Below are 26,070 nucleotides of genomic sequence, written 5' to 3'. Positions count from 1 at the left end.
TATCTAGGTTTGTGGACCCTAAATTAAAACACACTTGTCTCTTTTATATTCTTGTGCTGTGTTTCTTGGTGTTTATCAGGAAACACAGACGTGTAAGAAAAAATAGCTCTCTGGCAAGGAAGAAAGTTGTGATTTTATATATATATGTGTGTGTGTGTGTGTGTGTGTGTGTGTGTGTGTGTGTGTGTGTGTGTGTGTGTGTATTATATTAAGTATTTATATAATAGATAGATAGATAGATAGATATAAATGTAAAAATATTAGTTCTGTTTCTCTAGAGAATTCTAATACAGATATTCTCTGATGTGTTCTTTTATAAGTTAAGTTTGGGATTTCACAACTAACTTTTTAACCCTCTGGAATTGATTTTGTAGATATATTCTTAATTTAATATTTCTTCAGTCAATTCCATGTACTTTGAAAAGTAAGAAGAGATAAATGTGTGTATTTACCAATACTCCTGGACTGTAAGTTTGTGTATTTTTTTTATCCTCACCCAAGGATATGTTTTTATTTATTTCAGAGAGAGAAAGAGACATCTATGTGAGAGAGAAGCATAGATCCTGTATATGCCCTGACTGGAAATCTAACCTGTAACCTAGGTATGTGCTCCAACCGGGAATTGAACCCACAACCTTTTTGGTGTATGGGACAATGCTCTAATCAACTGAGCCACCCGGCCAGGGAAGTTTGTGTATATTTTAAAAGCATAAACATCTTTATAGAAATTCTGATTCAGTAAGTCTGCGTTGGGGCCTAAACATGTATATTTTGTTAATACAGGAAATTCTGAAAATATGTGAACACTTTTATATCCTTTAGATAGGGGACATCTGAGAATGATATTAGAGACAAAATCCATCAAGAAAAAGTTTGAAATATTTGACCATATGAAATATTTTAAATTATATAAAACTATCAGTTATGCCCAGCCAGTATAGCTCAGTGGTTGAGCATCAACCTATGAACCAGAAGGTCACGGGTTTGATTCCTGGTCAGGTGGCTCCATTGGTTTGAGCCTTGTCCTGTACACCAAAAGTTGGTGGGTTCAATCCCCAGTCAGGGCATGTACCTAGGTTGTGGGTTTGATCCCCTGTTGGGGCACGTATGGGAGGCAACTGATCTCTCTCTCTCTCTCTCTCTCTCTCTCTCTCTCTCTCTCTCTGTCAAAAAATCAATAAACATCCTTGGGTGAGGCTTAAAAAAAGAAGATAGATACAACATAGTTGGAATATCTATAGTTGGAGAGGGTGATGGGAAACATATTCCCCCATAATTCTTTATGGTGGATACTCAGTAAATAAAGGTAAATAACAGTTATCCTACCACTAGTACTTTTGAGTACTATCTACTACCCCAGCTTCTTGGCCCTCTTCCCTGTGACCTGAACTTCTGAATCCAGCAATAAAAAGATTACCCTCAGGATTCTGCTCTATGCTAAGGTCAGTATTCATTCTGCTATTGAATATTTTGAATATCATCTCTGGATACAATATTTCTGTAGAGTATTCTTACAATATGTCAGAGCTTAAAATATGTACACAAAGGAACTAAAGAAAAAAATGTATAAAAGTCTACATATTCAGAAGGTTATTGCAAAATTGGAAAACAAACTAAAAGTCCTACAAGTGACTTGTTAAATGTGTCATGGTTCTAGTAAATCCATACAATGTAATATTTTGCATATCTTAAAATGAAGACATTAAAATGCCCCCAGTATGTAATTAAGGGGGGGAGTTACAAAATATCATAGTCAGATGATTTCTTTTTTTATATTTATTTTTTATTGTATTTGTATGTATAAATATATATACATATGCATACATACACATACACATATTTTATATGCATATGTAAATTTAACAGTATTTATGTGTCAAATTGCAAAAAAAAGCCACAAATGATATCTATCTCTGTAGCCTGTACCTTTGGAATGTGACTTTGGCTCTGTTCAGATCAAAAGATGAAATCTGTCTATTGACACCTTGAATCGGTGCTTAACCATGTGACTTGTTTGGCCAATAGGACATTAGCAGATGTGGCACTGGCAGAGGCCTGAAAAATGCTTGGGCTTTGGTGCTTTGCTTCTTGTTGCACTTGGAACCCTGAGACCATCATGTGAACAGGTGAATAGCCTATTGTCCAGCAACTAAAGAACCTGCCACGTAGAGGAAAACTAGGGTGCCTTGGCCAACAGCCTGCCAACTTCCAGCTGTGAGTGAGGCCATGCTCAACCATCCAGCCCCAGCCAAGCCTCCAGAAGGGTACAGAGATATGCTGAGCCTAACCTGCCAACCCACAGAATTATAAAGCAATAATTGATTACTGTTTCAAGCCACTAAGTTCTGGATGATTTGATATATAAATTCAGTTAGTAGAATTTGGATGCTTTAAAGTTCAAAAGCAAATGTTTTATAACTCTGCATTTTCTAAACTTAAAAAAAATACATTATTTTTGAAATCAGAAAAAATTGCTTTATTTAAAAATTTTAAATTAGTTTTTAAAGTAAAAAATGAAAACCTCTACCTAATTTAATTTAACAAAATAATAATTTTAATAGTTAACATTTAAATGGCACTTACTACATGCCAGACATTATGTGTTTTACATATATTATCTTTTTTTAAAAAATATATTTTATTGCTTTTTTACAGAGAGGAAGAGAGAGGGATAGAGAGTTAGAAACATTGATCAGCTGCCTCTTGCACACCCCCTACTGGGGATGTGCCCGAAACCAAGGTACATGCCCTTGACCGGAATCGAACCCGGGACCCTTGAGTCCACAGGCCGATGCTCTATCCACTGAGCCAAACCGGTTTCGGTTACATATATTATCTTAATCTTCATAATAATTCAATTGCAAAAAATACTGTTATCATAGCCTTTTTCCAGTTGAGAAAATTGAGAGCCAGAATGGTTTATTAACTTGTCCAAGGTCACACAGCTAGTAAAATAGTAGCTCTATACTTGATCCCATGCAGTCTGTTTCCTGAGTCTTTGCTTTTAACCAGTAGAAAACAGAAACAAACTATATGTAAATATGAAAGATCGTTTCTGAAGATGTGGTATCTTAAAGTTACAGTTATGAGATATCCAGGACACTCCCTACTCTCTCTTGGGTTTCCTAACTTTATACAATTTCATCAATAAAATGTTGGGGTAGATGTGGTGGAGAAGATGTGCTAGGGCTCTAATTATTCCATGTTGCTGCTTGTTAGTAACTCTCTTATCAGGATTTGTTGAGAGATGTGGAGGGTGTTAAATCTCTAACTAAAAGCAGGTTGTTAATTGACAAGGTTCTTAGAATGTACTAGAGGCCCAGCACAAGAAATCGTGCAGCCCTGCCCACCTGTGCACACCTCGCTGCACCCGCCTGCCGCCCCACACCCCTGCCAGCCACCAGCCTTGCTGCAATTGGAGCCTGTGGGCCGTGGGGGAGGGACCGAAAGGTGCTCCATGCACCTCCTGGTGACCAGTCGTTTGGTTGTTCTGGCATTATAGCCACTGGCCTTTTATAATATAGATGGCTTTCCATCTTTACCAAGACCACCAACTAGAGATAGCTATTTATAAAGTTGTTTATTCCACATTTTATTGCGCAAGAGGCATTTTTATGCCACACTTCCAGCACAGTTCTGCATATACTACAAACAGCGAAAGAATGCTCAACAAAAGTGTAGATGATGTTGATGATAATGATGGTCAGACATACCCAGAAAGTTCTCAAAAGGAGGCTGAGAAGTTGAGAGTGGCACTTACATTTTATATTTACATTTAGAGTCAGATTAGACCTGGATTCAAATCCTGGTGCCACCATTTACAAGTTGTGGGTCCTTGGGCAAGTAAGTTAATTTCGAATCCACTGGTTTTTCCTGTGTCAAATAGAAATAAGAGTGTTGTGAAGATTAAATGATATGAGTCTTGTCAAGAACTGGGTAACAGCTGCTACTCTCTATCATCATCATCATAATCATTTCAACTTATCAACACAAAGTTTAGAAACTATAACCTCATCAAATTCTAAATTATCTATGGACTTCAAAATCATCCAAAGCAAAAGAATAGGAGATCTTTACCATGGAATGTCAGAACCCAGACAGTAAAATTCTTGGTGACAGTCCTTCCTTGTGGTCTTAATAGTGTAAAATCAGTACAAGAAGGTGGCCCTAGGTCAGTGGTCGGCAAACTCATTAGTCAACAGAGCCAAATATCAACAGTACAATGATTGAAGTTTCTTTTGAGAGCCAAATTTTTTAAACTTAAACTTCTTCTAACTCCACTTCAAAATAGACTCGCCCAGGCCGTGGTATTTTGTGGAAGAGCCACACTCAAGGGGCCAAAGAGCTGCATGTGGCTCGCAAGCCACAGTTTGCCAACCACGGCCCTAGGTGGTCAAATGAAATAAAAATTGGTAATCCCACATGATGATCCTTGGTTTGCCATTTCTGAGAAAAATTACCTTCAAGTACTGTTGTGACTTGGAGACATGAGTCCCTTTCCAACTCAGCATGGTCACAGCCATAGACTGTCAATGGCTGAAGACAACAGAAAGCAGGTCTGGGCCTGTTCTGCCATTTCATTATTGTCTCCCACAGCCATAATTACCCACATGACAGACTTCTCTTCCAACAGACAGGTTAATATGTCCAGTCTTAGATAATTTGACATATGCAACAGTCAAACTGTAAACAAGACACAGTCATGTTGAAAAAAACAACAAACAGATTTTGTTAAACAAAAACAAATGAAACTAAATGAAATGTCATAGTTTTTGTATTTCTGTAATAATGTAATCTAAAGTAAATCCCTGTCTGCTAGAATCCCTCTGCCATTTTAGGTTATAATTAAATTTCTTCTTGAATAATCATCTTGCACACTTTTCTTGGGGGAAATTGTTTGCATTTCATCATATCTTTGAAATGTAATAGATCTGTATGTTAATCAGTCTTTCCTACTTGGATTATTCCTTTAAAAGACTATTGAATAGGTTGGTTTTTAAAAATCAACTCGGCAGTAAATTTGACTGATATCAGAGATATCATAAGTCAATACAATTTTAGAGATAGTTTGATAACAAATGGCTATGATGCCAGAAGAACCTTTGGCAGATTGATGCAGTAATAAATGGTTCCCAATTCATTCAAGTCTCCCTATATCCACACCCTTGTGTAGTCTCCTTCTATACTGACTCTAGACTTAGCCATGCAATCTGTTGACCAAAAGGACAATAACAAATGTGATGCAAGCAAAGATTTGAAAAGCACTTGCACTTTGGGGCTATTCCTCTCTTGCTCCTCTTAGGACTCTTGTTATAGTTGCCATGTGAACAAGCCCATCCTGGGCTGCCCGATGGATGGTGAGAAAAATTCATGGCTGGACCTCATATGACTGCCTTAGCTAACAGTCAGCTGATATCCTAGCAGATGTCCATAGACACATGAGTGACATCCAGTTGAGACCAGTAGAAGGCTCATCCATCTGAGCCCAGTCCATATTTCCAGAGCACAGAATAGTGGTTGTTTTAATCTACTAGGTTTGGGGGCAATTTGTTATACAGTGAAAGCTAAAAGACATGATGTCCCAGTGATAGCAGAGTTATAGCACCAGCATTGGGGCAGATGTTGGATCCCATCAGAATGCTTTTGCTTTTGACAGCTGTAACTGACGACATAAAACAAGAAGTGAGCGAATTTGGGGTGGTTCATCTGTCCACAGATACACAATTGTCAACATAGTGACTATGAAAACTGGAACAAATATAGCCAGAGAGTATGGGAATGGGTATGGGCTGACCACTCACTATTCAGTGTTTAGGATCAGTTGAGTAGAAACTTGAAATTATGAGGATTTGAAAAATAGTGATGGCCTCCAGGTCAGCACCACCTAAAACTTCGTTTGCTTGCATCTTTGCATTCCATGCTTTGCATAAAGTTCTTAAAGCCCTCAGTTGGACCAGATCAACTGGCTCATGAAACTGGGACTTACTTTATTTTTTTTTTCATCTATTTTTCCTAAGCATATGCTCCAAAAGACAGTCCTTAGGAAAAGTGTTCTGTGGTCACATAAATCATTGCATACTCTTGACCTCTCTTGGAATTTAACAATGTACCTTGACCTATTAAAGACCTGTTCATTTATTCCAGTGCTGCAATGTATTTCACCATGGAACCCTTTTTGTTAGTAACATTTAAAATCTCAAAAACTAATGTTTCTCAGAGAACACTTTGAGAAAGTTTTTTTAACTTTCTTTTAATGAAATACAGCACACATATGGAAAAGTACATGAAGCACAAACATGCAGCATAATGAATTATTTTAGACCAAACACTCTTGTAACTACCCCCCCCTGGTCAAGAAATAGAACACTTCCAACCCTTCACTAGACCCCTGTGTACTCCTTGCCCATTACAAATTCCTTCCTCCTCCCCAGAGGTAACCATTTCCCTGACTTTATAGTAATAACTCCCTTGCACTGTTTTATCATTTTGCCACCTAAGTATGCATACCTAAAATAAAGACTTGTTTTGTCTGTTTCTGAAAGCTATATAAATGGAATTATATAGTATGTATTGGAGGGGCATAGGATATAAGTATCTTCAATTAAAACAGATAATGTCAAACTCTTTCCTAAATCGAGGGTGCCAATTGATACTGCTACCAACAGAATATGAGAGTTCCAGTTGCTCCACACCCTAGATTATACTTGGTAATGTCAGATGTTTTCATTTTTTCCAGTCTATTCAATGTATACTGGAGAATTAAATTTATATTTCTCTGATTAATAATGATTGAGCATATTTTATTATGTTTACTGATCACTTGGATATCCTCTTTTATACAGTTCTTGTTCAAGCCTTTTGCTCATTTCTCTACAGAGTTTCTGTTTCTTAATTTATAGGAGTCCTTTATTCTAAATAAAAGTCCTTTGTTCGGTGTAAGAGTTGCAAATGTCTTTTCTCACTCTAAGGCTTGCTTTAAGTTCTTCATTTAAATCTAATCAAATATATCAATTGCTTTCCCTTTATGCTCAGTGCTTTGTGTGTCTCCTTTAATAATCACACCTATCCCCATGTCTGGAAAGCTGGATTTTAAATGTTCAAGTCTTTGGTCACTGGTAGTAGTGAAAACCAAAAACTGAAGGCTCCGAAGAAAAGGGGAGTGGGTGGGAAGGGGAATGGCTGAAGGCCAGAGGAAGAACAATAGGGATTAGCTGGGAGGTGGCAGGGGATTTGCAGGGGGGTGGAGGGTATGATTGAAGGTGAATTAAATGTCTTTACCCAGCTTCTTACACATGGAAAGAAAGTTGACAGTATTATCAGAAAGAAAGGAGGATCAGTTAAGATGCTGTGTGGGGAGAGAGGTGCGCATGTCAACATCTGAGAAGGGAATTCTGCTGAGTTACCACTTTGGCTAGATGCACGAACGCCATCTTTAAAGCCTTTGCTATGGTTACTGACAAACTGGACGAGGACAGCAGCACAACAGCACAGCTTCCAGTAGACCCTGTCACCCCTGAGCTGGTGGTCACTGCTTATCAGTATGGCTCTCTCAATGGGAAAGGTGATTTCAACATCAAGGATATCTGATGAGAGAGTATAGGGTCTCAGGTCCAGGTGGCAGGGCATATGCTTCCCAACTGAACTAAGCAGGCCATTACAACTGCTGGCATTCAAAATCTATCAGTTAGTGTGTTAAACATACCAGTCTGGTCATGTTGGAGTCACCCTGACCCTGAAGGCCATTCAACTCTCTGGTCATCTTTGCAGGTGGTCAGGACAAGTACAGAATAGGCAGCAATGTGTGAGCTTTGCCCACACCACCCCATACATGTGCCTCAACACTGACCTGAAGAGACTCCCTCTGGAAGCCTATACCATTCAAGGACAGTATGCCATTCCACCACCACATTTGATCAAACTGCCCCTGTGGGCAATGCAAAGGTCTTGTTTTTCTATAATGCATGACAACCCTGTATTCAATGACATTGAACCCACTCTCCGGAAGTGAAAGGCTATTGGGCAAGCTTGGATGCATCTACCAAGACTATTTGTGAACTCACCATTTTAAATGGCTGCATAACGGGGAATTAGAGTGCCAAAATCAGTAAGATCTACCAGATGTCTAGGACACAGATCAAAACTGCAAACCCAGTAGGAAGGATCTAGTGATAAGCAGGTTACCATCATTGGATCTGCTGCCAGCATTAGCCTGGTTCAATATCTGTCAGGCTTTCCTCAGAGCTGGGTGGCATGGAGAGCAGCTAAAAAAACATGCAAATTCATCTATAAAGTTTGTTGACTATTCACCATCCTTGATCCATCTGTATAGTTTCTGAATAGTCAGTTATTTTAGGTTTTAAATAGTCTGCAAAGTTTTCATTTCTTTATACTTGATCATCCACTTATGATTTTTAAATTATTTTAAGTCCTTCTCCGTTCAGCTATTAGAGCTGAGTTACATAGTTTTATACACTTCTCCCTGTTTTATTTTATTTTGGTTGTTTTTTGCTTATTATAACTCTTTTGTTTGTCATAGAACTACAAGGGTGGAATACTAATACAATTCAGTTTAGTTTTAGAACATCAGAAATTTTTCAAAAAAAAAAATTAACAAGTAGGCTGGAAATTTTTTTTTTTAGCCAAATAAGGTTTCCCTCATAGTTATTTTTACTATAGTTTTGCAATCACATGAAGCTTGGAATCTTGATATAGTCTTGCCCTGGGTATTTATTTGCTTTATTTTCTCCTGACAAAAGTTATAAGGACAAGAACATTACATTCTACTGGTAAAGACTGTGGAGCAACCCATCAGTGGTCAAATAACTGACATTTATTGGTTTGCTACTATATGCCAAGCTTTGTACTGAGCTGTTGACATACATTATGTAGTTAATCCTCTTAACAATTCTGGAGGGTGGTATTATTATCCCTCTTTATAAGTGGGGAAACTGAGGTTTACTGAGGCAAAATAACTTTACTAGTAGCGAGGTCACACAAGTTGAACAGCTAGTGAACTCAAGATCAAACCTAAGCCCAAAGTTCATAGCTTTCCCAGAGTAACATGCAGCCATCTGGTAAGAGCAAGCAAGGGACTTGGCAAAGTTGTTCTGTGAAAGTGAATTATAAAATATTGCCTTTGCTACATGATAATTGGTGAGGAAAAATCTTCATATTCACTTTCTGTCTTGGTGTGGGTTACCCTAGAATAGTGGTCGGCAAACTGCGGCTCGCAAGCTGCGGTTTGCCGCTCTGTTGACTAATGAGTTTGCCGACCACTGACCTAGACTCTTGATTCCAATAATTACAAGCTGTTGTTGTTCCTTGTGATTAAGCCCCTATCGGATAGGGGCTTAGAAGAAGAACCTAACAGCAAGATTTGAGTGCAAGTCATTTCTTTGGGTAGTAATTTTAGGAAACACCAGTAGGGAAATTGAGACAGAAATGGAAGACAGCCAACAAAGGGAACGTTATAAAACCCTGGGGGTCACTGGAGCTCAGTCCTACTGGGAAACTCCCAGAGCCCACTGTTGTCCCATACCCCAGAGTTACCATACCTCTTCGTTGCTCCGATGGAGAGGTGAAGCAGCTGAGTATTTATCCACAAATTCACAGCCATCATTATATGAGAACAGCCAGGGCGGGATTAGTTTCCAGCACTTTAGGCTTTCCCCGAAGGTGGGCCCAGATGCCCCCAGGGCTAGAAAAGGCAGTGCAGGTGTTTGCAGGAAAGAGTCTTTGGCATGGAGGTGGATACCAAGGGGATGTGTCAGAATATCAATACTGTCTGCTACACCCTCTACTAATAAAAGCCAATGAAAAGTAGAAATAAGCATGAGCTCTGGTATAGGAGAGACGGCTGAAAACTATGGAAACGTATAGAAATGTTTAAAATCTTCCCAAACAAAATGAAGATAAACAATCCAATAAAAAATATGGGCAAAGGACTTAAATAGACATTTTTGAAAGTGGACATACAGAAGGCCAAGAGACATATGAGAAAAATGCTCAAAGTCACTAATCATCTGAGAAATGCAAATCAAAATGACAATAAGGTATCACCTTACACCTGTCAGAATGGCTGTCATCAACAAATCAATAAAGGACAAGTGCTGGCGAAGATGTGGAGATAAAGGAATCCTCTTGCACTGCTGGTGGGAATGCAGACTGGTACAGCCACTGTGGAAAACAGTTTGGAGTTTCCTCATAAAATTAAAAATGGAACTCCCATATGACACAGTAATCCCACTTCTAGGAATATAGCCCAAGAATCAGAAACACCAATCAGAAAGGATATATGCACCCCGATGTTCATAGCAGCACAATTTACAATAGCTAAGATTTGGAAATAGCCTACGTGCCCATCTATATTAATAAAAGGGTAATATGCTAATTAGACCAGACATCTTTCGGACATCCATCCGGACGTCCTTCCGGACAAAGCCATGGTGGCAGGGGCTGAGGCAGAGGCTGTTAGGGGCAATCAGGCCGGCAGGGGAGAGTACTTAGGGGTGACCAGGCTGGCAGGGGAGGGCACTTGGGGGTGACCAGGTCGGCAGGGGAGCAGTTAGGCGTCGATCAGGCTGGCAAGGGAGTGGTTAGGGGGTGATCAGGCTGGCAGGCAGGCAAGCGGTTGGGAGCCAGCAGTCCCAGATTTTGAGAGGGATGTCCGACTGCCAAATTGGAGAGGGTTAAGGTTGGGCTGAGGGACAGCTCCCCGACCCCCGTGCAAGAATTTCATGCACCAGACCTCTAGTCAGTAAATGAATGGCTTAGAAAACTGTGGTACATCCACACAGTGGAATACTGTGCTGCTGTAAAAAAGAAAAAACTCTTACCATTTGCAACAGCATGGCTGGACCTGGAAAGCATTATGTGAAATAAGCCAGTCAGAGGAAGATAAATATCACATGGTCTCACTCATTTGTGGACTATAATGAACAACATAATCTGATGAACAAAAATAGATACAGAGACATAGAAGCATCAAACAGATGTCAAATCTCAGAGGGCAGGCAGGGGAAGGTGGGAGGGGGGTAAGAGATAACCAAAGGACTTGTATGCATGCATATAAGCATAACCAATGGACACAGACAGTAGGGGGTTGAGGGCATGTGCTGAGAGGCGGGAGCGGGCAGGAGAGGTCAGTGAGGGAAAAGGAGACATATGTAATATTTTTAACAATAAAGGTTTTTTTAAGTTCCTAAACAGAAAATAAAATCTTTCCAAAGGGCTGTGCAATGTAATATTCCTGAGACATTCACACTGGCACCTTCAAATCTAATTTGCCACACTAAGGAAGTGACACCCACCACACTACAGTTTAATAATTTAGCTATTATTTAAGAGAGATCCTATTAACAGTCCATTCATTTTCTCCAAGGCAGTTCAGTCATTGAAATTCATCAACTGTGTCTTGTGACTATTACTGATACTCTGGGAAGTATTATTTATGAGCGTGTACAAAAAGAGGTTTGACAAAGATTTCACAAGCAACCCGATACTAAAGACATGATTTCCAAATCTGATAGGGGAATGGGCTGGCTGGGTTCAGTCTCAGGCATTCTCATATAGCTGGAGTTTTTCATCTCACTTTCCCATTCACAAAATGGGGAGAGGAATAGAGAGTGGGGTGGTATTTAGATATTTTTAAATACTGACTAAATAAAAGGGCTTTTAAATGCTAATTAACCCACATAATCCCTTTCAGAGACTATCACTTTCAACTGCTTTAAAATAGAAGAAAATGTAATAAATGGGGATGGGGAGGAGTTAACTATTTAAGAAAACTGACAACTGAAGTTAACTTGCACTGAGTATATAGGGCTGTGATGCTGGTCATTCAGAAAGAGCAAACATTCAAAAGAAAACATTACAAAATTGAAGTAATTTTCAGTGTCTGGCTCAATTCCTTGTTCACTGCTTTGTACGAAAGAGTTGCAATTTAATTCATTTGCTCATGTAAAAGTAGTTTTACACCAAGGAATAAAAGAAAATTAGGCTAAGTAGTCACTCTTTTCTTGCCTCCCCCCCATATATATGGACACACACATACCTTTGTAAAGGCAACATTTTCTTTCTGTCCCATCCCTAGTGACTCATAGAAGGTATTTAATAAATTTATTGAATGAATAAAATAATGAAAATATGATCTCTATCCCTAAAGAACTTATGATTGTTGTGATAAGATACAATTAATATTCATGGAATTACTGCAGAATTCCAGGAATGGGAGGAGGAAGACATTCCAGACTTCAACCAAACATTTGCTGAAATAAACTTAGTAACCACATTTATATATATATCTCAAATTGGTTCACTGTCTGCCTTGTCTTCACTGTTTCAATCATAAATAGCTTCAGAGCAGAGCCCAAGTCTACAACTGATTCAGAGCCCAAAGCCATGAGGTATGCCAAAAATACTCTTCCAGCTCTTATGCTGCTTCAGCAGTTGGATTAATTTTCAGTGCAGTCTATTTCACATGCCAGCCCTCTAGATAAACCCTTGGTAATCCCTCATGGAGAGCTACCAGATGTGGTTCCCATTGTCTTGTGCAGCCAAGAAACACCTCTGAGGATTCTGGTCTTTCCCTTGGCTGTCCTGACTCTCTAGTCCTCCCTGGTGATGAGGATGGGAGGAATGGTTTCTGGTCTGGAATCACTGACTTTCCTGCACAAAGACTAGGGGTGGTGTTCCAAGGTTATGGAAAAAGCTTTGAACCTGTTTTTAAATTCAGCTCATTATCTGTATGTCTATAGACGCATTATTTCATCTCTCTGGGACTCATTGTTTCTAACCCATAAGATTAGAGGGTAGATGGTGGATAAGAGAAGTCCCAAGATCCCTTCCTGCTCTTCTAAGATTCTAATTCCTGATGTGACATGAGAAAATGATTCCTTAAATGTCCACAATCCATCTTCTAGCTTCCAGAACACTCCTAAGCCATATATTTGTTGTATCTCTGAACCATTTCCAGAGATTTCAGATTTGGCTCATCCTAGAGGCTCTCCTATTTCTGAAATGCCAGGCCCTGATCAGTTTAGTAAAGGCAGCTTATTTTTATTTTTGGCATTGAATTTCTGACATCTGGAACAACTTCCTGTTATATCCCAGAAGGTTCCCTCCCAGAGTGTCTTCAACAGCAGCAAACAATTTACACCCACCCAGGACCCATCATGCCTAAGATGTTCTGGGCATCTTATTGCAATTAGGAGGAAATGAAACCAGGAGCTCAGTCTGATGAAAATTGAGGTTGGAAACTAGTATTAAAATAGAAATCATTAATGTAGAAAAAAATGTAGCTGAAAGCGCCAATTCATGTGAAGTACTGTGTTTGGGAAGGCAAAGAGAGAGAGTGCCAAGTAGTTATATCTGCAGTTCTGTGGGATGGGACAAACTAAGAACAACATTAAGCATCTACTTGTTGGTTAATGTGCCAGAGATTCCGATGAGCTGATAAAATAGGAGAAGCCATTGAAAAGCTCTTGGACAGTGCCTTTAAATATTACCTTATAGGGCTAATAATTGACTACTATAAGTTATACTCACCCAGATGCAGACTCTGAAACAAGTGTAGTAGTTTTCTTAGGAGATGATCCCAGTAAAACACTTAGGGGAATGAGGAACTGAGATAGGGAAGGGAAGAAAGCCAATAAAAACTATTATTGAGCAGGGTACCATTGTAGGTATTGAGGTTCAATCTGCTAGGGAACTATAGGAACTGTGTAGAACACACCTTAGTGTGCCACATGAGGAGCATGGAAACTTAGAGTATTTATCCTCCAACTCCCATCCATCAGTAGCTAAGGGCTATTCCTGGATGCATTATTGGCCTCTGCTCCTGGAGATTGATAGAGAACCCTAAGGGGAAGAGCTATAGGTGCATGAAGTAAGATGCCTTCAGCATGTAGTAGAATGGTAATTGCTAAGGGAATGTGAATGGGACACTGATAGTGCCTACTGCATTAACTTGGTTATGGTTCATATTGCTGGGTAGTCAATCACAATGAATCAGGTATGGGAGGAGATGAGTGCATCTTACCAATCTCTGGCCTATCCCCCTCATTTTCCAGATAAGAAAACCAAGGTTTAGAATAGCATTGTCCAATACAAATATAATGCAAAGCATATATATATATATATATATATATATATATATATATATGTGTGTGTGTGTGTGTGTGTATGTGTATATGTGTAGAAATATATTTAAAAAATAAAATGAAACATGAAATTGATTTTAGTAGCATATTTTATTTAACCCAATATATTTGAACTATTATATTTTTAACATGTAATCAACATAAAAATTATTACTGAGATAGTTTGCATTTTTTGTACCATAGCTTTGAAATTTTCCACTTACAACACATCCCAATTCTGACTATCCATATTTCAAGTGCTCAGTAGCCACCTGTGGCTAGTGCCTTCATACTGGAAAGCACAAATTTAGAATATTTTCATAATTGCAGAAAGTTATATTGGACAGTGCTTGTCTACTTATTTTGTGTCATTTGGCTCAAGTTAGAGAGCCTGTGGGTGGTAGAGGTAGTTGGTAAGAAGCCAGAAGAAGATCTCTGATTGGCTGGAACCCTGCACTTTAAATCTCCCCAAAAATAAGAGGGAAGGGGTTCTTATGGAGCCTCTAGCTGTTTGGTGTCAAAATTAACTTGGCTGGTTGCATACATCCTAGATATACGAAGATACAGAGCTTAAGCTCAGGTAGACCTCATGAGGGAAAGATCCAGGTCTCTCTTATTCACTACTGTGCCCCCAGCCCAGGACCTGACCCCTGGGTGGCCATTAAGAGAGCTCTGTTAATTAGCAGCATCCTTGTAGAGGATCCAAAATGACAGTGGAGGAAGAAGAAGCTACACTCACTCTTCCCATGACCAAACTAGAATTACAACTAAAATATAGAATAATCAACCTGAATAACCAACTGAAGGTTAGCTGAACAGAAGTATTATAGCTAAGGATTTACAGAATCAGCCACATCAAGATTGCTAATAAGGGCCCTGGCTGGTTTGGCTCAACAGTTAGAGCGTAGGCCTGCAGACTGAAGGGTCATGGGTTCAATTCCCAGTCAAGGGCACATACCTCAGTTGCAGATTCAATCCCCGGCCCTGGTTCGGGGCATATGGGAGGCAACCAATCAATGTGTCTCTCTCACATGGATGTGTTTCTCTCTCCCCCTCCTGTCTTCCTTCCACTCTCTCTAAAAAAAAAATCAATGGAAAAAATATCCTTGGATGAGGATTAAAAAAAAAAACACAAAAACATGCACACACAAATAACAAATACTGCTAGGAAGAGTGCAGAAGCAAAAAGGGTTGGCCCTGCACCCACATGTGGAGGCTGAGAATCCAGATGGACTAGGGTTTGTGTCTCTGGAGAAAGAGTTAAGGGGACAACCACCAGGATCCCTGTGCTGAGTCCCTCTCCCACAGCACAGATGTCATCTTTTTTGGATGGAGTACTCCCTTCCATAGGAGATCAGTCTGAGGGAATGCAATAGCCCCACCCTCTGAACTCCTTGTCACCCTACCCTGTGGAGTTTACATCCTGCTGAGGAGTCAGCTGCCTGGGTCAGTGACTGACTTGTGTGACTCTAGGATGGGGGTCATTTTTCTCTTGCATGCCTGACTGGTGCTGAGCCCTCCCTTTACACAGCCAAACTTTGGTCTGTTTGGGCCTGTTAAATTCTACTGGCCTCACCCTGATGATTTCCTGAGACCTCTAACCCACCACAAAGGTCTTCAGCCACATGGCAGGTGCAGCTAGACTTGGTATACCCTGAGTCTTTTGCTGAGTAGCCACTGTGGGAAATAGTATGGAGTTTCCTCAAAAAAATTAAAACAGAACTGTCTTTTGACCCAGTGATCCCACTTCTGGGAATATATCCCAAGAATCCTGAAACACCAATTTGAAATAATATATGCACCCCTATGTTCATTGTAGCATTATTTACAATAGTCAAGATATGGCAGCAGCCCAAGTGCCCATCAGTAGATGAGTGGATAAAAAAGCTGTGGTACATTTATACAATGGAATATTATGCAGCTGTAAAAAAGAAGGAAATCTTACCTTTTGCAACAGCATGGGTGGATGTGCAGAGTATTATGCTAAGTGAAATAAGCCAGTCAGAGAAAGAAAAATACCATATGTTTTCACTTTTATATGGAATCTAATGAACAAAATAGAAACCGATTCATAGTTACAGAAAACAGACTGACAGCTGTCAGAGGGGAGAGGGTTTGGGGTCTGGGTGAAAAAGGTGAAGGGATTAAGCAAAAAAAGGAAAAAACTTAATAGACACAGATAATAGTATGGTGATTACTAAAGGGAAAGGGAGTGGGGGAGGTAGAAGAGGGTAAACAGGATAAATGCTGACAGAAGGATACTTGACTTTGGATGGTAAACACATAATAGAATATAGAGATGATGTATTATAGAATTGTATACATGAAACCTATATAATTTTATTAAACAACTAGAGACCCGGTGCATGAAAATTCATGCACTGGAGGGGGGCGTCCCTCAGCCCGGCCTGCCCCCTCTCACAGTCCAGGAGCCCTCAGGGGGCAGGAGGCGACCTGGAAATCAGGGGAAAGCAATGCCCCATCACACCTCTGCTGTTGCCACTGCCAGCAGCACAAGCCTCGGCCGGCCCTAGTTACCTGAGCCCCGGGTGGCCCTGGGAAGCTGGGCAGCTGCCACCGGAGGCTTGCCTGCACCTTGGGCTGGCCCTGGGGGGCTGGGCAGCTGACATCTGAGGCTTGCCTGTGCCTCGGGCCGGCCCTGGACGGCTGGGGGGCTGAGGAGACTGGGTAACTCTGGAGGCAGGTGTGCGGAGCAGCCAGGCCTGCCTGGGGGTGGGCCCAGCCTTGCCATGTGTCTGCTGCGCCTGCTGCCCCAGCAGGACTGAGGGGACTGGGCACCACCATCTTGTGGCTGTGGGCACTGCCATCTTTGAGGGCGGGGAGTCAATTAGCATATTCCCTCCTTATTGGCTGTGGGCACCGCCATCTTTGCAATGGTGTGAGGATCAATTAGCATATTCCCTCTTTATTAGATAGGCTATCATCCCAATAAATTGAATAAAAAGGAAAAAGAAAGAAGCATCCTTTGGGTGTCTGTCATAGAGTCATCAATAGGTGAGGGATATGTAACAGCTGTGAGGTTGTCATGAGCATCATCACTATTTTGGAGGACATCTGGAGAAGCACTCATGAGTAAACTGGTAAAGGGATAGATAGAACAATGAACTTAAAAGAGAATGATGTATCTTCCCACTCACCAATCCTTTCTTAACAGACCATTTAACATGCCATCCTACAAAGAGAGAAACAGAGGCACAGAGCAATGAAGAGAAATTTCCAATATAACCATTCTGTTTGTCTGGAGTGAACTGCTTTGACATTGGGCCCAACACATACATTTAACAAGAAGCAATTTGCCCAAGGTTTTATTCCCACAATCAATCTTATTTTCTGTTCCTTAGATGCCCTGTCTTCTCTTCTCTGCATTACACTTACAGCTCTCTTTCCCAGCAGTGGTGGTAATAAATGGTGTGCTCACAACGTAGAAGTTAAGGTTTCAAGGTGAAGCCTCCGGAAGCCATTCCTTTGTTATTTTATTTATGGTCATGCCATATTTCATGGTGCAACTCACTAACTCTATGAGTGGCTTTGTGTGTGTTCCAGGGAAAGGGAGAATAAGACACATCCCCACCCTCCAATCTCACATACCCTTCCCAGGGGAATTCGGAAGTTAAAGCACCTCCTGGATTGTAAAGGGAGATTTTTAACCTCTTCTGGTGCTAATGCATACCTTCTTGCTATCCAGCAAGTCATGATAAGAAAATGTTGGAGATGTGGCTGCTCCAGGAAGCCTGTTCTAATCCCTTCAGCCCCTTCCCTAGAAGTTCTGCAGCACTGATTGTTAAGTCAGGCCTCTGACTTCTGTCCACAATTAAACAGCCATTTCTCTTAAGAGTAGAAACTAGGGAGCATGTTACTTTTCTGCCTCCTTCTCTGTCCCATGCACACAGTCCAACCCCAACAGAGCACTGGTAACTGGTTGACTGACTTAATGAAAGATCAACAACCTCCATCTTTGGTGTACTGAAATCATCCAATTAGTTATGGCCTCTCTAGGGGGCAAACAATGCAACATGATTGCTCCACATCCTCCAAGAAGGGGGCCCGAGAGTACTAAGACCCAAGAGGGAAGAAAATCAATATATGTTTGGGGTATAGATCAGTTTCAAGTTCTGTCTGAATCCAAAGCATAACTTGACTTTGCATACAGACTCTCCCAACACACACACACACACACACACACACACACACACACACACACACACTCTGAGAGATTGTTTAGGAATCCTTGAAACACCGTCAATATATTCTTTATCTGGTACATAGTGGGTGCTCAATAAATATTTGTTAAATAAAATTAATAAAGATGATCACCATGACTTTGCTTATCCTGTAGAGGCTGCATGATAAAGTGGGGAAAGCATGAATTTAAATCCCGCTTCCACCTCAAGCTATCTGAATGCATTGGGGCAAATGCCTTAACATTTCCTCACCTGTAGAATGGGAATGATAATATTTACCTCCTAGAATTGTTTTGATGATTACATGAGATGTTTTCAATAAAACTCCTAGGTACCTAATAGGCACATGGGAAACATCAATTACTTTCCCCTCACTCTGGAATGTTCTTGCTCATCTGGCAGATTCCCAGGTACCTTCTAAAGCCACCTTAACATAACAGGCCAGGAAGAGGTATTCACTCCTTCTGCCCTATTTTCCTTGTATCTCTTCAAGCAGCTATTATTGTACTTCTCTCCCCATATGGCAATGATTTGGGTTGTTGCTCTCTATCCTGAAGGTCAATACCAAGCTTTTACCATTTTGTATCCTCGGTGCTAAGTATACTGCCTGGCATATAGTAGGTACTCAATAAAAACTTCCTTTTCCATGTAGTAAAAAAAGATAAGAAAGACATACCAAAATGTAACAGTGATTAGCTATGGTTGGTGGGTTTTTATGGACGGTTTTATTTTTTTTTTTGTGGGGTGGGGGGTACTCATCAATATTTTTTAAATGTTTTTCCCTATAATGGTCTGTTTTACTTGAGTAACAAAATGATTCCATAAAAACAAATATATATGCTCAACAAGATTGATGGATGAAAGGATAAATATATTCAATATATTTAAGCAGTTTCTATTCTTCCAGATTCTCAAGATGTGGGACTGAGACCAAGTTTGCTGCAGGGTGAGAAAGATATTTCCACTCCCCATGAGCTTTCCCCCATTTCCTATTAAAATGGCTTTGAAATTCTATTCCTTATGTTCAAAGTCACATTTTCTGAATACCCATTCCAAGAAGGAAAAATTATCCCCATTTCCACCATTGTCTATGCCAGGACTCAGCAAACATCTTCTAGAAAGGTTCAGATAGTAAATATTTTAGTCTTTTCTGCTTATACTATCTTTGTTCATAATTTCTCAACTCCACTGTTGTATCATGAAAATAGCTATGGATAGTACATAAATGAATGAGCATGGCTGTGAGCCAATAAAACTTTATTTACAAAAACACAGCAGACCAGATTTGGCCCAAGGGTCATAGTTTGCCAATCCCTGGTCTATGACTGCCAATGTGTTTCCCTGCCTGAACAGCTCTCTCCTGACTGCCTACTTCAATTTTATGCATCCTTTACAAAAAAAAAAAAAAAAAAAGTTGAGCAGCTTTACAATGACCTAACGTCAGAGCAACAAAGCCAGGTACTATGACTCAATGACTCATTCCTTCAGAAGGATCCTCACTCTATTTCTAAAATCTAAAAGGAAAACAATAATAGCCACTTCTTTGGGAGAATTTAAGACCCAAATGCAAATGAGGTGTTAGTATCTCTGCAAAAGCTGGGGAGGATAACTTAAAACCCATCACTGGAGATGTTAAAGTTTCCCTTCAAAATTAGCTGCCATACAGCAGTGTGTGTAGAACTCTGGCTTCAGCTTTCAGTTTTAATTTTTTCTGCTCTCCAAAATGCTTAGCCTGTGTGCTTGGCTCCATGAGATATGCTAAGATTTATGCTTAGGATCACGTGGCAGCCCCAGCAGCTCACAGCAAATGCAACTGAGTAGTCCATAAATGGTCCTTGTTTGGTGGCAAAATGCTTGGCTTCCTCTCCCTAAAAAGGAAATAATTTTTAAAATGTACCTTACAGTTGCCATGCTGCCGATAACACAATTTCCTGGTTTTCAGACCACTTGCTGACAGAGTAGACCCTTGGAGAGCAGAGATGCAAAGCCTGTTGATTCCCACTTGGGGCTTTTCTGAACATTTGACAACCCATACTTGCAGCAGCGGCAGCAGAAGCTCTGTTTGTGAGCACACACCATCTGGTCCCAGAGCCTCTGGAAGTAAATGAAGGGAATATATTTGAATACAGCTTTAACCTGATTTTTTTTAAACACGCCTCCTATGGCTTCCTTTGAATTATAGACTTAAGGATTTACCCCTTCCTTCCCCTGTACTCATTCCAACCATACGAAACCTTTTAAAACAGAGCTCATGTGTTCATTCATTAACTCAGTCACTCATTCATTCTTTAAGACAGCATATACTGAGCACTTTACAAATGCTAATACTTCAGATACAGCAATGTAAAAGTTAGACAATTATCAAATATTACAGTTGAGTAAACAACACAAACATTAAATACCTTATGATTAAGTGTGAGAAAGGTTATGCATGGGACAGTGCACTGAGCTATGGGTAAGATGACCATGTAATTTGCTATCCAAACCTGGATGCTTTTGAGAATAAAAGGAGGTGCTATTAATAACTATTCCAAAACAGTAGGTTACGCTAGGATTGTTCTGGGACAACCGGGTCACATGGTTCCTCTAGCTTTGGTCACGAAGCAGGGGATGTAAGTTTATAGGTCTTCTTCCCCTCCTCTTTCTTTGTTACTCTGTTCCTACTTTCCCCCATTCTCCTCCTGTTGTTGTTTCTCTAAAGGGTAGCAGAATTAGGTGGCATGAATGATGGAGCCCCTCAGTGTCAGTGCTTTAAACCCAGCACTCGGCAGTGTTGCTGGCCATTGATCTTTCATCATTTCCTCCCAGTTAAGGTTACCATGAGAAGAACATTCACCACATGGATGCTCTAAATCTTGACTCCTGCCTTTGATTCCACCTCTCTTCCCATATTTTAAGAATGTGGCTGGGCCTCTGTCCAGGGCTGGTCTGTGATTTTATTCTCTTTAGCAATATGAGGAGCAGGCTGTTTTGTTGTACTGGATACTCCTTCTTCATGGATGGTGGGCTTCAAAAAGTCCAAAGCTCAATGGTGCAGTGGTCACTCAGAGGGTCTCCCAAAGGTATAAATACAATATCAACAATCTATTATTTTATTCTGCCTCTAAGTATAAGATGTAGAATATTTCTTTTTTCATTATCAAGAGTGGACCTGCAAAACTGTGCCATTAAGCACAGCCTTGGGGCATGTGACAAATGCTAGTGAGGCTCCATCCCATAGCCCAGTGGTCGGCAAACTCATTAGTCAACAGAGCCAAATATCAACAGTACAACGATTGAAATTTCTTTTGAGAGCCAAATTTTTTAAACTTAAACTTCTTCTAACGCCACTTCTTCAAAATAGACTCACCCAGGCCATGGTATTTTGTGGAAGAGCCACACTCAAGGGGCCAAGGAGCCGTATGTGGCTTGTGAGCCGCAGTTTGCCAACCACGGCCATAGCCTGTAGGTCCAACTATAACCACAGTAGACACTTCCCAGCAGGCTGGCTACTGCAAACACTTACAAATCTTCTGCCTGAGGCTTTACCAGCCCCTCATCAAGCTTGCTCAACTCACACAAGACAACCTCCAACCAAAGAGGGACAGGAGACACTGAAAGTGGTAGCTAGGATCCAAGATGGATTCAATGAACCTTGCTTCCTGGTATTCATGCCCTTATGTAGTTCCCTCCACAATGAATATGACTGACCTTTATAACCAATATAATATAGTGTAAATGATGGTGTGTGACTTTTCAGGCTAGATCATAAAAGGCATTGCTGTTTTCACCTTGCTCCTATTTTGGATCACTCCCTATGGGGGAAGCCAGCTGCCATGTGGTAAAGACACTCAAGTAGCCTTAAGGGGAGGGCCATGTGGTGAGGAATTTAGGCCTCCTGCCAACAGCTAGCACTGAGATGTCAGCCAGGTGTGGGAGCCATCTTAGAAGGGGATCCTCCAGTCCCAGTAAAGCCTTCAGATAACTGCATCCCAGCCAACATCTTTACTCCATCCTTATGACAGACCCCAAAATAGACACCCAGCTAAGCCAACCTCAATTTCCTAACCCTTGAAACTGTGAGAGCCAATACATGTTAATCATTGTTTTAAACTGCTAAGTTTAGGACAAATTTTTACACAGCAATAGATAACTAATACAGTGAATAAATAACCAAGATACCCCAAAAAGCACATTCTACATGGTTCTTCTGGCAATCCTCAGTGGGACTGAGCCCCAATTGTCCACAGTTGGTAATCTCAATGCATGCTTTTTATTTTATTTGTATTTTTCCCTCTGTATCTCATTCCCTTTATTCCCTCACTTCTGCTTCCTGTGATACTTTCCCAAATACACTACCTGCCCCCAGGTACTTGCCTTGGCATCTGCTTTGAGGGAATCCAAACCAAGTTAAGACATCTTGTTCATATTTATAGATCACCTTTTCAAATAAAGACTAGGTTTTGTAAACATTTTTGTATTTAGAAAACTCCTAAGCCTTTTTTTAAATATGTTTGCATTTATTTCAGAGAGAGGAGAGAGAGATAGAGAGAGAGAGAGAGAGAGAGAGAGAGAGAGAGAGAGAGAGAGAGAGAGAGACTTCAATGATGAGAGAGAATCATCCATTGGCTGCCTCCTGCACACCCCCTACTTGGATTGAGCCCCCAACTTGGGCATGTGCCCTGACCAGAAATCGAACCATGACCTCCTGGTTCATGGGTGGATGCTCAACCACTGAGCTACACTGGCCAGGCAAAAACTCCTAAATCTTTATCAAAAATAACTCTACCAAATATCGTACAATTCCATTAATATGAAATGTCCATAACAAGCAAATCTGTAGAAATAGAAAGGAGATTATGGTTGCCTTATACTAAGGATGGAAATGGGGACTGACTGCAAATGGGCACAAGAGATCTTTGCGGAAGATAGAAATATCCTAAAAGTGTACCATAACGATGGCTGGATAACTCTATATATTTACTAAACATCATCAAATTATTTACTTTAAATAGGTGGCTTGTAGTGTATAAATTATGCCTCAATAAAGCTGTTTTTAAAGAAATAAAACTAATTTTCATAGCTGAAATGTGTGCATAAATCAGGGGGAAAGAAAGAAGTAGAACAGAGGAAAATGTGAAGGAAAAGATTACTACTGCCAACCACTTTAAATCCACAAGAAGCAGATTTACTGTAGTCTCTTTCAGAATAAAACATATTTGATACAACACACATAATATTTGGGCCAACTATGCCTACTCAAACACAGGAACCTAATGTTAAATACAGAATCTTATGCAGGCTTTGTCTAACCAAAAAGGCTCCCCGAGAAATACCACATCTGTGGTTTTAGGCACCAATATCCATGTCTGATAATATAAGAACACTCCTAGGAAACTTGTCTTAGGAAAGTCACCAACAATGAACAACCCTTGTAGGGTATGAGGTGAGGCGGGGAGGTTGTGAGATTCTGGCATCTAAGCCCCTCGACAAGGAAGAAAGCACCAATTTCCTTATATCCATTTCCTTATCATCAGAAGAACTTAGGTGTGCACGCATATCTTCCTTCATTCTTGCCGGGGCTGCCAGAGAGAAGTAGTGTCCCCAGTCTAGATACTGTGTGGCCTATTCTAGATACCTCTTTCTTTTAGATTGGCCAAGTATCTACCTGGCCAGCATCCAAGTTCAAGAGCCTGGAGCAAGAGAAGGATGAGAAAGAAAAGATGAGACCAATCACTTACGCCTTCTCTACCTGTTTATTTGCCTTCTCTACATGTTTATTTATGGAGCTAGGAGTTCCAAGTAGAGGCCTTACCTGGACTGTATTGTTTTCAGAGTATGTTAGGAGCATCTGTTATGGATGTGAGGGGACGATGTAAGAGATACACACAGGCACAAACACACACACACATACATTCACACACATACAAGTACCACCTACTTTGTTGTATCAGTTAGCTTTTGCTACATAACAAACCACCCTTACTTAGTGGCTTAAAATAACCTCTGTTTATTTAGATCATGATTCTGAGGTTTGCCCAGGTAATTATTTTGGTCTAGGCTGAGATTCCTCATTTGCCTGCGGTCACCTAATCAGTTATGTAGAGGCTGGGTGACCTATGATGGCCACATTCATGTATTGACAGGGGCAATGAGGGCAACTGCATGTCTTTCCTCAACCTACAGGAAATCTTATGTTGAAAGAGTTACAGGCACCACAAGAGAGCCCCAATGCACAAGCATCTTTCAAGCCTCTGCTTGTTTCCTGGTTGTTAATGTCCCATTGGCCAAAGTAGGTCACATGGCCAAGACTACACTCAAGGAATGAAGAAATAGATTCTCTACCTCTTGATGGAAAGGTCTGTAATGCCACATGCAGAGGAAGTATTGCAGGCAATCATTTATATAATCTACCACATCTATTTGTTTTTGTTTTGTTTTTAAATTATTTTCTTATTTAATATCTGCAGGTTGTCATTCTTCTAACTTGCTAGAGAATGTGTTTTGTTCAACAGCTATTCTAGCACCCAGAGAATATAATTTATTTTGAGATGAACCATTTTTCCCTGAGATTAATTAAACTCTGGTCCTTTCCCTTGAAGAGAAAATTCTCTGTTACCCTAATTAGCTATTGACTACCATATAGATGCCCTCAGAGTCTGGTTACAAACTAAATATAGGACGCCATTCAAGGGAACCTGTTGACAGTATGGATCTAGCTCACAAGCCATGGTGGGCTTGAAAAATTGCAGTGTCAAAGTCATGAAAGAGGAGAAGGGGAGAGGGAGTAAGAAAGTGAAAAGAGAGGAAGTACTCAGTTAATAGAACTGGCATCAGTGTCACCATAGAGAAATACCCAAGCACATACCACTCAACACCTCAGGAGGAATTTGTAGCCTAGAGACCTTAGCTGCATCTTTTAAAGGGTGATTCAACTGCATATGGGGTAAAGTTTGACTAATCACAGTGGAGGGAAAATGCTCTGTGTTCAATTACATACTGTCATAGCCAGTCAACACTGTTGGGGTCTGTGAGGGAGGAGGGGAGACAAAAGAGTGTTGGGTAATGGAGATGCGTAGGAAAGGGCACATCTGGCTTGGGAGGATTTTCCAGGAAAAGAGAGAGATTTAAGACTTCAGTTTCAGCTCCCCACTGTGAGACAAACATTTTTGGGAAAGGAACAGAGCCCTTCAGCTCACTTCCTTCCTGATTTACTCAACTCCTGAAACACATTTAGCTCTACCTTAACTTGGTATCAGGCAAGGGTTCAAGAATTAGTAAATAACACTCTTGCCTGAATCTCATACAACCACAGTGAGAGTACACATACACACTGGGCAAATGCAAGATAGTCCAGAGCAGGAAAAAACACTCATTGAGGTGTGAATACTATTGTTCTTCCCTCAAAGCATGGATGGAGCAGTCCCCCAAACAGCCTTTGGGGAAATTTAGGGATTGTTTTTTGGGGTGAAGGCCACCAGTTGTCCATTACAATTCACTTTCCCCTTCTTACTGGGAACACAGCTTTACTACATTTCCCAGTCTCCCTTGCAATGAGACTTGGTCATGTGATTGAATTCTGACCATTGAGATGTTAGAGGAAGCAACCTATATAACTTCCAGAACTAGGATTCATGACAGTAGACATGTCTCCTCCATGTTATCTTTCACCTTCCCACCAACTGGAATCCACTGCAATCTAGCTTCAAGCACACAGATAACAATAACCTGGGGGATGGCAGTACCACACA

At 40.6% G+C, this 26,070-nt stretch overlaps 1 pseudogene; it reads left to right on the top strand.

Moving 5' to 3' along the window:
* Positions 1 to 7,249: 7,249 nt before the first annotated feature.
* LOC103298207 (poly(rC)-binding protein 2-like) lies at positions 7,250 to 8,265 on the top strand (annotated as a pseudogene).
* The last annotated feature ends 17,805 nt before the right edge of the window (positions 8,266 to 26,070 follow it).

Source organism: Eptesicus fuscus, chromosome 1, assembly GCF_027574615.1.
Source record: "Eptesicus fuscus isolate TK198812 chromosome 1, DD_ASM_mEF_20220401, whole genome shotgun sequence".
Classification (NCBI taxonomy): domain Eukaryota; kingdom Metazoa; phylum Chordata; class Mammalia; order Chiroptera; family Vespertilionidae; genus Eptesicus; species Eptesicus fuscus.
Note: the sequence above shows the minus strand (reverse complement) of the source record. Positions and strands in the feature narration are given on the sequence as shown.